We start from the raw sequence: 15,327 nt of genomic DNA on the forward strand, positions 1-15,327 counted from the left end.
TGAGGAGTCTTTAGAACTGTTACTCTTTCTGCCTTTTACAGACAAGTGCTTCCACAGATTCCAACGAAAGAGGTCACATTTATACATATATATAAAACGATGTGTGGGTTAGTAATTTTTCTCAGTAACAAATGACCTCCCTAACGAGCTGAAATAGTGAAGTAAAAATCCACCTTTTGTGGCCCACTTTCCTTGAATTCTATTCTCCACTTCTCCTCAAACATCTTTGCCCAGGAAATGAATTCCCTCTACCTTTAGGGGGGTGGGTAGAGGGCTTAGGTGTGTTGATCTCAAGTTTTCCAAATTTGTTGTTCCTCTGTAAATCATACGGCCACAACCCAGCCCAGTCATTCATTGTGAAATTCATTTCTTTTCTTTCTTTCGTTTTAAAAATCAGTTTCTGTTCTTCCTCATTTTTGATGGATCCTACCACAAACTTCAGCTAGAGTGAGTGCAGACGACCATAACATCACTCTCACATAGAGGGTATTTTATTAAGTCCAGCAGTTAAAAATGTACAAAGTTCCTTGTAATAATCCATTCATTCTGTTCTCGCCTGATTCTTGGAGTAAGCCTGCACAATTATTCAAATCCCAGCTTTTAGCTACAGCATACACCTCGCCATGGGGCTATGCCTCTGTAATCTTGCTTTGGTCTTGCATGTCAAATGGAATTAACTCCCATAAGAAATGTGTGCGAAGACAACCCAAAGTGTCTAATCCTGCTGCTGTCTTAAATTTCTGAAACTCTGAGCTGTCATCTTTTTCTATTGCTTTGTTGAAGTTCTCACTTATGCTTCAGTCCATCCAAAGCTGGAGTTTAGGAAAATTTGCATTTTTATATATTTTTTTCAGTTATGCTCTCCCTTGGCCTTTTCACATGTTCTCTTTGTAGAAGGATTTTTTTTCTCCCTTCAAATTCCAAGACCATTTTATACACAGTGGAATTTCAACGAGAGGTGAATTCACTTCTTTTTTTTTTTTCCCTGAGAGTACACAACTTGAAACACAGACAACACTAGTTGAAGATTCACAAGCCAAATCCAAACAGACGTGGGCGAGGGTGTGCGTGTGTGGATGTGTGTGTGTGAGTGTGTGTCTCAGAGTATTGGGTGAGAGAGAGGAGAGAAGGGATAAGGATACCGTTATTACCATACCTTAACCACTCGCCTAGCTAATCGCAAAAACTAATTCTGTCTCGATTGAATCTCAAACCGCATCGTCTCCCTCCTGGATAAAACGCTTGGTGAAATGAGTTTGGTGAGGCTACTTGTATGTTGTATTAAGAGTAGATTAGCTTGATGAGTGATTTCTTACTCTTCCTTCTCTAGAGAGCATACTGTTTTAAGATCCTGAATGCTGAGAGTGGCCTCTTCCTTCTTCGCCATGTCCTGAACTCCGTTTGCCACCTCCTGCTATTCCTGGACATGAGGAATCTGGAAGAATACGCCGTATCTGGAACGCCAAGCAAGCCCTTAACAAATATGTGTTGAAGCCCTTTGAATGAGTAAGAACAGCTTGTTCTATTCTTTCTGAGTGACTTATCCTGTTGCCTCAATTTACAAATTATATCATTCAATCTGGAAATGAAAGCTGCCCAGATTTTAGTAAACTTTCCTCACAGCCTGTGTGTTCAGTCGGATAATTACACGTGGTCCCTATTTTTAAATCACCAGTTATTCAGCATCGTGGGTTTTTCGAGGCGTCTTGACTAAGTGAGGTGTGGAAGGGTAAAACTGTAACTCGGTGTGGTGGATATTTAATAAGTGGTAAACCGCAGGATTCTCCATTTGAAAGTTAATTAAGGCCACTAGCTGGCCGGGCTTGTGCAGCAAACATGTTCATGGTTTAGCCATGGAAACAGTCACAACAACGCTCAGCTAAAAATAAATGGCCTTAAGAGACATTTTTTCACTGATCACTCTTGAATGCTTATTGTTTTTTTAATAAAGGGGTTGTCACATTTTTTGAGGTAATCCCCACCAGCACCGGCTCCTTCAGAGACTTGGAAGTTTTCCTTATGCCTGGCCGCTGGAAATCAAAATGAAGAGTGATGTTAGGGGACAGACACATGACCAAACAGCGTTTTTAATGCTATGTGCAAGAATGTCTCTCGGAAGGTAATCATCTGTTGTGTTCTCCTGGGTCTCTTTGCCTAGTTGATAATGGCTTTTAATATGTGGATGCAACTAGTTTGGGCACAAGATTAGTGAACTCTCTAGCTCACTAATAGTTTATTTGCTCCAAATTGGGTTTAAGTTTGCCGAAGAGCCCTCCTTTAGTGACAGACAATATAATATGAATTACGTTTCTGTGTGCTCATTGTTTCTTCGTGATGAAAGCAGTGTAATAAGACAATATATTTTACTGTACAATATACTACTTTGGCTAATAGGATTGAAAAAGCACATTAAATGTAAATGTCCTTTCAGCATCTGGATGGTGAAGTTAGATTGTCTTATCAGATATCTTAATACTGCTCTGGGATCCATCCGGCAGTATTTAGGGCAGCTGAAATAGGTGATAGCAATGTTCCAGGCAAATGTGAGACCGGGCTGGAACCAAGGTAAAGTGGTATCAAGGAGGCCGAAGCGATTCTGAGGCTTTGTTAGACTGCTTGATTTCAAGTTGTTTTCAGTGGAGCTCTAAGGATGCTGTCTTAAATCACTTTGGCAATGGACACACTGTAATCTTGGTCCATGAATCCTTCCATTTGATTTTAAACCATCTTCCTGACATTGGAGCATATTGGGAGCAGGTATTACAAGAATTCCTCTGCCTTCTCATCCATCCATACTCCAGTGGGTCTCTCTAGGCACATCTTGAGCAGAATTTTGAGCTCAAATGACAGTTCGTCCTTGACAGGACTTGCTAGAGGAAACAATGGCACAATGGGACAAATATTCTTACCATCTTCCAAGCACTGTATCTTGTATGTTGCATACACAAGCAAATAGAGATCCTATCGTGGTCTGAGGCCATAAAAATTCAGGTCTAGATTTAAAACATCTTCTTGTTTATCCTGGCCATATCTGCAGCAGAATATTCTACATGAAATTGGCCTGGAATTGTCATCCCGACAGATTCTCACTTGTGGCTCTTTTTAGCCTAAGATGGACAGCAAATGTCAATCTCTGCCGTTATCAGCTGAGTTTTTCGGGCTCCGTTTTTCTCATTGGCTACTTTAAATGAATACCATTTTTGCTGGTTTGTTCCTCCTCCTCCCCACTCTCCTTTCATTTTTGTTATTTGTTCTAATTTAATTTGAAATGCCCAGCATCTGACTGTAATCAGGTGAGGAGGCTCTGGAGACTTCCAGCAAGAGCAGGTCTCCTGAAAAGGGTCTTTTGGACACAACAGAATGAGCCTTTATTTATTATCTCAGGGATAACAAAACCGGGAGAGAGCAAGACTGCGTGGCGGCTGTCCTTTCAAGCGGCAGCAACTTAGTGAAACACTCCTGTCCCTAGGGTGTGAACAGACCGCCCCTTGGCTCAAAGTCATCCTGCTGTCCCTGGCTGCTGGTTCTCTAGGCCAACAAAAACAAGCATAACAAAACATACAGAGAGAGTGTCAACAGAAACCCCTCTCTTAGAGCCTTGCTTTTGGAAGTGGACTGGATTTCTTGCCACACAAAGGCTCTGGGCAGGGTGTCGTTGGCCATGGCCACCTACCTAACTCTGTGACTCCTGTCCCTGAGGTGGGACACGTGGCTCATTAGGCACACGTGATCTCACTCTTCCGTGATTCCCTAAGGAAGACCCCCAGATACCCCGTGCACCAAATGAAGATTGCTGAAGAGCTATAAACGCTGGCCATTGCAAAGAATCATGTGCGCTGAAATTCTAGCTTCATAACCTGCAAAAATGACCTTCCCTGACCCTCAGTTTCTTCTTTGGTAAGCTGGGACAGCAATGTTTCTCCTTCTCATTGTGGCAGTCAAATGAAATACAGAGATGTGTTACAGCTGAGCAAAATATCAAAACGTTTATACCAATGTAAGGTCTGGCACGTAGAGCCAATGGAACCATGATGTAATGTGTTTGAGAGATAGGGAAGCAGGGCAGAAGTATAAGCTATCAAAAGGGTAGGTCATTTTTCTCCATAGCAGAAAAGGGTGCTGATCCTCATCCCCAAATTCAAGCCTGGGTCTTACCATATCCACAGGGTCTTCTGCTCTCTGGCAAAGAGGAGACAGCTTACGTCTGCTCCTTCACAGAAATGTTGCGGAACGGCTCGGTTAGAGGAGATGTAAGGCAGCATCCCGCGGGTCCTTCATGCCACAGTTATTACAGATAAGCAATTATCTTGGGTATTTAATGTTCCTGTGTTGTGAGTTTTCAGGGAGGGGTGAGAAGAAGTCAAAAGTTCATGATAGTCGGTGGTTCCGTTCTTGCAGGAGTGAAGCGTGGTGAAGTGCGAAACTGACAGCTCTAACCTATCAGACCATAACCAGTGTCCAGCAAGATGAACTTTTCAGGATGTGGATATATTGGCTTTTCTGTAGTTAGTAGCCAAATGGATTTTTGGTCAGTGCAGGTGTTTCATCCTGCCACGTAATCTGCCTAAGACCTGTGTATATAAAGGGAGATAATGAGACTCCTTAGGAAACAGGGGTAGAACAAAGGAAGGATAAAAAGAAATGATAAAATCTATGGCCCAGGAGCGTTTATTCCCTTTATCCCTAGCATTTAACCCAGGGGCTGGTTTTATTGAATATTGCATGATTAAAAATAATTGTAGAAGACTGTGACCGTGCCATCTTTTTTTCTTTTCTGTCTTTCTTTCTTTCTTTCTTTCTTTCTTTCTTTCTTTCTTTCTTTCTTTCTTTCTTTCTTTCTTTTAACATTTCACTCACTTAAACCTATGCAGAACCCATCACAGTACCATATACAGGGTGGGCACCCAGTGCTTTCTGGTACCAAAAGGAAATTTCCAGAATATTCAACACTCACCAATAAAGTGGAAGGCCCTGGAAGTGTTGACAATGTCTAGATGATGTCTAGACATCATGTCTGTTTCTGGCAGTCTGTGAACTAACTGAACCATTGGACATCTTTGCATTGTAAGGGTAGGAGTGGCCATGCTCTGAAGCCCAGACATCCACCTGAAATGCCTGGCATCTGGGCATTTCCCAGCTGCTTTTGCAACACACACCCACAAGCCTTTGTTGTGGCAGGTTGGGGTGTGGAGGGGAGTGGAGAAGCAGAAAGTAGAAGCTGCCTAAGTCCTGTGAGCCTTTGTGTCCTCATCTGTAAAATGGGCTAGAGCTTTTGGAGTCCCAGAATTGTAGGAAATGAATGAAATAATGTAGGTTAAACCTTATCCCAGTGTCTGGCTTAGAGGAAGCATTCAACAAAAGGGAGCAACTTTTATTAGGAGGAAGCATATAACTCTTATCTTTGAAAAGAGCCCCTTGTCTCTCCCTGCCTCCTCCTTCAAGCCTTTGAGGCATTTCTGTAGTAATTGGCTGCTGGGGCTTGGCATCTATCTGTAGAGAAATACATTTTTGTGAAAGGGCTCTGAGGTGGTGGTGTGGAGCATTTATTAGTGATCTAAGGCAACATAAGTTGCCTCTGGTTTTTATTGACGGTTTCTAGCTGGAGGCACAGAAACGCACAGGCACTAAAGGGTGAGTTACTGTTGGTTGCTACTCTCTGGACCAGCAGGGACCTGGCGAGCTCTTGGAGGACAGAGTGTCTTGCATCAATCAACAGTGACCCCTCTGGCTGAATATGTACAGGCATAAAGAGGCTCCTAAATTAGCCCCTGTTCTCCTTAGCTGGATGGATGAAAGATGAAGTGAAATCCCTGGAGTGGGAGGAAATGTGTGGTAGAGGACTGAGCCACACTCTGGAAATTCAGGCTGACCCCTCCTGCCCAAAACAAATCCGAAGTGGTTCTATTTTCTGTGGGCCTACTGAAGTGTATGTGTTTAATAATCTGACATCGTGGGAGAAAAAGAAAGGAATGGAAGATCCAGGGATAGAAGAGAATGGACAGGGGGAATAATATCCAGAACTATTTGTCTGATGAATGCATTAAAATGGAGCAGGGGTGGCTTAGGACTAACTTCAGTATTTTTCCCAAGTGTGTTTTGATGAGATGGACTAACATTCTGGGCAGGCATGAGAGGTGTAGTATTAAGCCAACTGATCAGTTTTTAATACGATGTAGAAAATTTTCATGTGTTTATTAAAATTTTCACTGAATATTAATTTACCTAAGACTGCTGAAGAGCTGGCTAAAGTCCATAAAAGCCAGGAATCATACAAAAGCCACTTTTCTAGGGTATGGTGAGGTCCCTCTAGAAATAATGCTCTTGTTTTAATGTTTAATGTTTAAAAACTGTTAACATAGGGGTGCCTGGGTGGCCCAACCGGTTGGGTGTCAGACTCTCGAGCTCAGCTCAGGTCATGGTTCGTCAGTTCGAGCCCCACATCGGGCTATGCACTGCTTGGGATTTTCTCTCTCTCTCTCTCCCTCTCTCTCTCTGTGCCTCTCTCCTGCTTGTGCTTGCTCTTTCTCAAAGTAGATAACTAAACTTAAACAATTTTTTTAAAAAGAACCTGTTAACATATACCCAAGGAGTCTTTTTCTCCCCGCCTCCCTAGTTGTAATTTCTCCTTTGGTTGAAAAAGTGAGGAAAGAGAAAGATTCTCCAGGTAAAAGCACACCTTTGTGCCTCACGTTTTCTAGAATTTTGATATGGCTCCATAGCATTCATTACAATGCCTGTTTGAGAGCCATTAGTACTCACCAAGGCTAGTGAGAAAATAGTGAATCCATGAACTCAACATTTTTTCCTGTGTTAAGAAATGTCCTTTACTTGCTTTCTATGACACATAAGACCAGTGTATTGAATCCTGCTCCGGATGGGTATGTCACAAAACTACATCCAGGAGCATGGAGTCATCCCAGAGACAACGGAACCAGATAGGGTGGCTAACTCAACACAAACCCAGTTCTGCCGCTGCCAAAGTGAATTCAGAAGGTTTGTTACACATGTGTGTGTGCATGCATCAGTCACCACCACACACGCCCGAACTACGAAGAACCATGAGAAGGGTTTCTTTCTCAGTTACCAGGCCATCTCGGGATTATCTTCCTTGAGTGGGGATAAGTTGTGAACATCAGAGGCTGTGGTGGTCTGGATATACATGAGGATTCCCCTCTTAATAACAACAAGTAATGCTTACGGGGCACTTAATAAGTGCCTGATGCTGTTCACATCCCACTTCATATACATGGATGTGTTTAAATCTCTTAAGAACCCTATGAAATTGGTCCTATTATAATCCCCATTTATGACGAGGAGTTTAAGGCAGAGAGGTTGAGTGATTTCTCCAAGGTCAACTAACCAGTGGTAGAGCTGGGATGTGAATCCAGGCTGTTTGACTCCGTGTCATATGATCTTTTGCCCTAGGTTTGCACCGGGGAGCCTGGAAAGTAAGATGGACTCTTCGTCTACAAATTATACCTCTTTTAATCTGGGGGAAAGGGCTACTAAGGACATCCAGATTTGGAGAGCATTCTTAGAATTGCCCTTCTAGAATCTGTGGGTCCTACATCAAACAAACAAAAAACCCAAATTCAAGGGACAGTTTCCAGATTCAAAGTTTTCCTAAATAGGACTCCCTCTGGGACCACTCTTAACAATATAGACACAGGAGATAGCCTCAGGGTTCCCACGAGGAGACCCTTAGCTCTCAAGTACTTTTGACTCTATTGAAGGGGGTCCATTGCTGTCAGTAGCAGCAAATGATACAGACAAATGTCAACTTGAAGGTGTGTACCATGTTATCACAAGTGTGGGATTAACTTGTGAAAATTGTGAGTATTCAGGAATGCCACACCGTAACTCCATTCATTTCTGTTTGCAAATTAATTCAGGAAGAACCTTTGAAATTTATGTTTTGCTAAGATACAACCTAGTTCCTCCTCTTGTACCTCCCCCTTACTGCTCACCTCCCCTGCCTTCCACCACTAGTACGTCCATACATTTTTAAAGTCCTTTAAAGTTTTCAAAGTGCTTTCATATACATACTCCATTTTTTTATGTCAGGTCAGGGCAAAATCTTAATTGCATTTGGCCAAAGGCCATTTTGAAACTTTAAGACAAAAAGGGACATACAGTGTGATCTTTGAAATAAAGGGGATTAAAACACAGCAAAGTTAAGGTTAGACAGAATTTTTGAGTTTTATATATATGTAATGACCAAATACTTGATGTGTTTTTCTTTTAAACAGTTGGGGTTTAAACAAAAACAACTAGAAGATGTAAACAAATTATTTGAAAATAGCATTTATCCATCTTTGATTTTAAATAGCTAATACATGCTCATCACAGAAAATTTGAGAAATGTGAAAGTGAAAAATCAAAAATATAAACATCCATAATCTCATTAGGCAGAAAAAATGATTATGTTTAGAGTACAATCCTCTAGTTTTTATGTTACACGCACACACACACACACACACACACATGCACACACACTCAATGGAGTTGGAAATTTCTTCATGCTACGCTCAGATATGCAGAAAATAAATACTGCCCTTTAATTTCTAAGAACTCTGATCTGCTCCATGTAATTCCACTTCACTGAGTGGTAAAAACAACTTATTATCTATCCATTAGCAACATTTCAGTCACTTCTTTCATTTTCACATTCAATCTATTCAAAGTTATGATTGTTCATATAGAGTCTTCTTTGAAAGACTTAGTGTCTTTAGGAAAATGCTCAGTCTTTCAGCTCGTTCGTGTACTCCCCTACTTCTCTTCCTCAAGACACTGGCCTGGTGTCTGAGAAATAAGGCTAAAGCTAACACAGACTGCAACTTAGAATGAAATATGAAAAGGCAAAGAAGGCCTCTCTGCTGAGATAACTGATGTCAAAAAACCTCCCTTACTCCAGACTAGGACACACGGCTTGCCAAGCAAGGGCAATACCTCGCAGCACACATCAGTGCACAACTTTCCTAACCATAAGGTACATATTTGCCAAGGGGCTTGATCCATCTATATGGGGGCAGAGGATGGGGGTGCTTGAGTCCTTGTCCTGTGTCTGGCCCTGCGACTCTCTGTAGCAAGGTCTCTCAGACTGGCTGCTCTTTGGCCCACAGGTGTCTACAGGTTTGAATTGAGACCTGCTCTTCTATTGTTTGGTCAGTACTCTCAGATAACCCCGGGATGCCTCTGACTCATCTCAGGTTTTGCTGATGCTTTTTGAGTCTGTGCTATATAGCGTAACCAGCCTCTGTCTGGGAAAGTCCTCTTGGAGTGTCTTCTGGGAAGGCACCATGCCCTCCATCACAGGGGGCCCCATGCTAAGCCCACAATGCTCAGCTAGGCCACTCTGAGTCCTCTCTTTGGGGGACATTAATAAACTTCCGGGTCTTGCCTATGCCACATGGGAAGTGGGAACAGCTTATAGAATATAAATTCTCCACCTTCCTCTTTCAGCCTAGGCAATACCAACGGGTTCCTTTTATGCGGCCATCCCCCATTGTGCATCTAATTGAAATCATTTCAGCTTCTACCTGATTTAGAACTGTTGAATTAACGGAAGGTCAAAGCGATAACGGGAGAGGTTTTAAAAAAAAAACTTCTGTAAAATTTACAGCATGTATTCTGTGTCTTGTCCCAAGTTCACACTTTTTCCTCATAAAGAGCTTGAAACTCTGGAAGTGTTTTAGTGCTGCACCTCTGGAGTCCCGAAGAATCTTCAAGGGAATCATTTGCTTCAATGATTTTGGCTTCTGCTAAGTTTATGTTTTTTTATCTAGAAAAACTCTTGGTGAAAACTCACAGCATGATATACAGAACCAATTTTAGCTGATTATTTATACAGTTGATTGAAAGCTTGCATTTCTGCTCAAATGCTCACTTCTTTATTTTTTAAAAAGGAGCCCTTCTTTAGTGCTCCTTGCAATTGTTATGGAATTCAAACATCAGCCTTTGGAAACTTATACAGGATGAAACAGCAGAATCTTCAGCATTGAGAAGAGGTTTCCCTCTGGTTAATTAAAGGAGCAAGAATTATGGAACTTTATAGCCATTTAATTATGTCATTAACATGAGAGTTGGCTAGCAACAAGGGAAGAGACAGCCACGGGCCGCCGCATAAACTGAGCCTGATCTTTCAGGGCTGTGTCAATGCTCCGACCGTGACACACTGCATTTTTGAAAGATTGTGTCTACATTGACCCATTTGTTAGAAAGATATTTGATAACTTAGTTAAAGTGGCATCAGTACGTATTTTCCTAATAGGTTTTCATTTTCTCTGGTTAGAAGTGTTAAATAAACACGGACAGGTCACCTCTGAATATTAAAAGCTAAAAGGCGAAAGTTTTCCTTCTGTGTGGTCAGCAGCGTGGTTAGGCACACTTCTGGACATGTGTGTTGATATGTCTGGTGGGAAAAAAAAGTAGTAACACCTTTGCCATACTAATTAATCCTAGGTGGCATATTTATTTATTTATTTAATAAATGAATCTTATTTATTTTATCCTATGTACCAAGGCCTTTATTTTCCCTTGTTCAATATTCACAACAAACTTACGAGGTCGGTTTTATTATACCTGTTTTACAACTGAGCCTCAGAGATGTTCACTAACCTGCCCATGTCCTACAGCTAGTGAGTAGGATTCGATCGAGGCATTAATGACTAAAAGGCCATCCTCTTACCTACTTCGATGCGCCACCTTTCTTCCCTCCCCCACCCTACCAAGTTTGTTATGAAGATCAAATACAACTTTGTATGTAAATATATAAGCTATTTTCAACTAGGCAGATTCTTTTCAAGGTTTCTTTTCTGCCTATGTTCGGTTGTGTTATGTATCTTTGCATTGTTGATAAAAGTATGTAAAGGAAGACAATGGAAAATAACAATCATGACGTGATGACATGATGATTATAAAAAATTAAAAAGAAAAAAGATTACAATCATGGCATCTGCCTATTTGCGCCATTTTTTAAATTTGCCTTCGGTTTCTGTCAGAAGAATCATAAAATTATTTATAGTTTGTGTATTAGAATATGTGGTTGGGAGGGAATGCCTCTGATTTTCCATGAATTGTATCTCAGTTAATAAAGAAATGTGACCAAACTCCTCATTAATGTTATCCCTTGAAAGAAAAGTTGTCTGGGAGATTCTATGTTCTCTGGGAGATATGCTCTCCTACTAAAATGATCTTCGAAAAAGACATACACATACATGAGAAAAAATTTCTTTTCAGGAAATTTTAGACTAAGATTTGCCATTAGAACACTGAATCTGCATAGCCCTCCAGGATGGTAGGAGGAGAAGTCGGGGCAGAGTGATAAAGAGAGAAAGAAAGATAAATATTGGTAAAAGACCAACTTTTCCATGTCACTGGCACAATTTTGTTCTGACAAATATGAAAGATTAAGAACTAGAAAACAGACATAAAACAAACACTTTTGGGGATATACATTTACTTCACAAATTCAATTAACTAAACACTTTCCAGCTATCTTCAAAATGCCCTCCATTAAGTCAGAAAACTTTTAAATTGGCTGCATAAACTCTTGACCCCTTGGCCTCAGGGCACCTTATCTTGTCTAATCAATCAACCCACAAGAATTGTTTTTGAGTTTCTCTGACATGCTCCAGACTCTGATGATCCTTTGTCCCTTCACACCCTCGTCTTGGCAGATCAAATTCCATCCTGGTTTCTCCTTTATTATAACATTTGGTCTTCTTTTCACATTCTAGACTTTCTTCACTAACTTCATAATTTCTGTTTACAGACTCCAAGTGCCTTTCCAAGAAAAAAAAAAGGAGAAGAAGGCACTTTCAACAAGTGGACACACTGCTTCAATCAGTAGATTTTTGCTTTTCTCTTTCCTGGAACGATTGCTGTTTTTTTGCTTCCTTGCCATTTCAACATGTTCCTTGAGATTGTGGTAAGGTATGTATACTATATGCCAGGAGACAGTCATCTAGGACTCTGCAAACTCTTCTTCTTTCCTTTTCCATCAGTACTAAAGGGTGTATCTGGTCATCCATGTAATTTTCCTTCAGGGATACGCTGGTATTTATTTTCTTATACGGGGCCACCTTCCTATAAGCATAAGTGAAAACATGTTTGGGAACATTTCTTTCACATCATTATCTCCCTTCTGTATCTCCTCTTCTATTTCAAATCCCACTCTCTGTTGGTCCCTCAGTATCATTTAGATGCCTTACTTTTGTGTTCTTACTATGTACTGTTCAATTGTACCATTTACTTTAAAGCAACTTAATCTGATTGTCTTCCTTCTCCAGTAGACACCTTGGTGGCAAGAACTATGTCTCACTTATATCCCCAGGCTTTTGCACAGCATGTAGTCCATAGTAAGGACTGCGTGACGATAGATGGAAAATAACCCGTTCACTGGAAATTACTGCATTAAATGAAGGGCGGGATATTTGGGTTAAGGGAAAGGATGGCTAAGGAAGAATAAGAAAGTAACATGAGTTGATTTGGAGAATATAAAAACCTAAAAACCAGTTCTCTTAATATCAGCAGAGTCTCCTCCCTTTTCATCTGTGGAAAGAGAGGAGAGTACTTCGGTTGACCCACAGGCAAAATCTAGCTCCTCCCAAGTTAGAGAGTTTCTAGCAGAGTGGAGGATTAAGCACAGGCCTGCATTAGTCGCTGATGTCATCTTAATATCTTCCATAACTGAAAGCCAAGTAGGGTACAAAAAGCTTCTATGAGCTCTGAAAGTCGATTCATTTGCACACACGTGTATTGAGAGCCCACTTTGTGCTGCAACTACAGATATAAAGACAACTGGGACATTGTCTCATAATAATTCTCTTTTCTCAACCAAATTAGCTATTCTTATCACTACAGCTGTCTCTATATCAGACGTTCATAACACCACTTGAGGAGATCTTTAATACTTCCTTGTGAAGAACTCCAAATGGCTTCTTTTCCTGTAGGTATGCCATTCTTCTCTGCCCACTGTGAATTCAACCTTAGGTTTTCAGTAAAAGAGATAGCCAGATAGAGTTCTAATAGTGTTAAATTGGTAGTTCTTACCGTATATTACATTTTTCATCTGTTCATTTAACATATTTGTTGTGCAATGACCATATGCCTAGAATGTTTCTGTACATAGGAATATATACATGAACAACATAGTAGACCTTTTATGCACATGTGGGCAGACAATAAACAAACATGTAAATGGTGTCAGCCACCATTTTTTCTACAATAATGCTGTGAAACAAATAGCTCTAAAATCTCTGAATTAAAACACCAAACATTCACTTGTCTCGTTAGCAATTCTGTGGGTCAGCTGGAAGATGACTGATCTTATCAAGGTTCAGCTTATCCTGGCTTGAAACTGTCAGTTGGGATCTGATCTACTGGTCCAGAGACACCAAATCCATGGACCAGAAGCTACCGGGGCATGTGCTTCTCATGAGGGATGGCAGAGTGCAAGAGAAGAAGCCAGATCATGCCAACAAGTCTAAAACTCTGTTTCTGTTACATTTATTAAGATTTTCTTAACCAAGACTATTCACATGCCAAGCCCAATATGAATGGATCAAGGAAATATTTTTTCATTCATAGTGGGAAGACCTGTAAATCATATGGAAAAAAAGTGAATGTATAATTTTATAAAGGAAATGAATGAAGACTTAAAAGTAATAATTCAATCTCTCTTGTCAGCGTCTGCCCTCTTGGTCACAAGTTTTCAGAATCCCTCTGCACTTAGGACAGAGTCAGTGTGATCCCATGAAACCCACAAAGGCTCACCCAGATATAGTTTCAGGTTCAAAGTCCATGATCTCATGATCCGTGTCAGGTCTAGGTGGAACTACTCTTGATCTATACATCTATAAATTGAAAAGATACGTTATCTGTCCCTACATATCTAATATGCAATGTTGGAATAGGGACAGGGTAAGAAACACTTGCATTCGATGTGGAGAGAACTGAGAGAAAGATAGAAGTCACTGCTTTATAGCAATTTTGAAATTCTGCTAGCCAAATTTTGCCAGGTTCCCCTACAGGGAAGTTGGTTTATATCTTGGTTAGGCCCTGGTTCTACACCTGAGAGGTAATCACCAGCCTACTGCTGTACATGGGTCTTTGCTCTGCCCTTGGAACTTCTTCCTTTTTCATCTTGGCTTTTCTGATGAGTACTGGAGAATATGCCCTTCTTTGTTGCTGAGCAGATTTCTCACCCTGCTTCCTGCCTATGAAATTTGGGGGCCCAGAGATCTTTATATATCTCAAACAGAGATAGTCTTTTTAAACCTAGGTAGGTGGCAATTTTTCCAATGCAACATAAAACTCCCTCAAAAATTTTGTTGGTTTTCAATGTGGATTCTAGTCAACTACATGTGTCAAATGCCTCACCCACAATTCTTTTAAAGACATGATTCCTTCTAGATATAAGTGTAGGTACTTTGCTCATTTATGAGTCGCACCTTTGATCTCCTTCATCTTTTCAGGGGTCTTGACAAAGGGTGTGACAGCCACTTTTTTAATTTTGTCTTTGCTGTATGGCAGTGTTCTAATGCCACACCTTTAGAGAGAAGTGGTTTAAGGTTTCAAACTTACAATCCCCAGAATTTCTAGGTTCTTTTAATTCCCCTCAGTCCTGGGGCGCCTGGGTGGCTCAGTCGGTTGAGCGCCCAACTTCGGCTCAGGTCATGATCTCACAGTTCGTGAGTTCAAGCCCCGTGTCGGGCTCTGTGCTGACAGCTCAGAGCCTGGAGCCTGCTTCGGATTCTGCATCTCCCTCTCTCTCTGCCCCTTCCCTGCTCATGCGCTGTCCCTCTCTGTCTCTCAAAAATGAGTAAACATTAAAAAAAAAAAAAAAATATATATATATATATATATATATATATATATATATATATATATATATATAAAAATTCCCCTCAGTCCTGCTTGAAAGCTAGTCAATTTTTTTCCAAGCTCATTTCTTTCTTGTAGTTACTTATCAAATGTGGATAATAGCAGCCAACTCATACCACAAATATTCTGCCCCAAAAATTTCCCAGCCTGTGCTATCAGTGCACTTGGCACATTCTTTTGCTTTCCAAGTCATTGCAGTTGTTGGTTGTATCAAATGTTTTGTTTCTATACAATCTAGGTTGTCATTTTTCCAGCTTCTTATTACAGTTTTTTATAGTTTCCTCTACTTACTACATGATCCCAAGTCAAATGATACATTTTTAAAGGATTTTGACAGCAGAAGGCCATTGCTGGTGTAATTTTTATATTAATTAGCAATTGCCACATTAATGATGGGTGATAAGCCTCACACTCAAACCCAAACATCAGAGGCTCAAACAA

At 40.7% G+C, this 15,327-nt stretch overlaps 1 long non-coding RNA gene across 5 annotated transcripts in view; it reads left to right on the plus strand.

The window, feature by feature from the left end:
• Positions 1-15,327, plus strand: part of LOC106976764 (uncharacterized) — a 593,570-nt gene that overhangs the window by 549,783 nt on the left and 28,460 nt on the right. For all 5 annotated transcript variants that reach the window (XR_008289330.1, XR_008289331.1, XR_008289328.1 and 2 more), the window contains 2 exons: positions 1,331-1,506; positions 11,774-11,934. This is a non-coding gene — a long non-coding RNA (uncharacterized LOC106976764). The remainder of the gene's footprint in view (positions 1-1,330; positions 1,507-11,773; positions 11,935-15,327) is intronic.

The sequence above is a fragment of the Acinonyx jubatus genome, chromosome A3 (assembly GCF_027475565.1).
Source record: "Acinonyx jubatus isolate Ajub_Pintada_27869175 chromosome A3, VMU_Ajub_asm_v1.0, whole genome shotgun sequence".
Lineage (NCBI taxonomy): Eukaryota > Metazoa > Chordata > Mammalia > Carnivora > Felidae > Acinonyx > Acinonyx jubatus.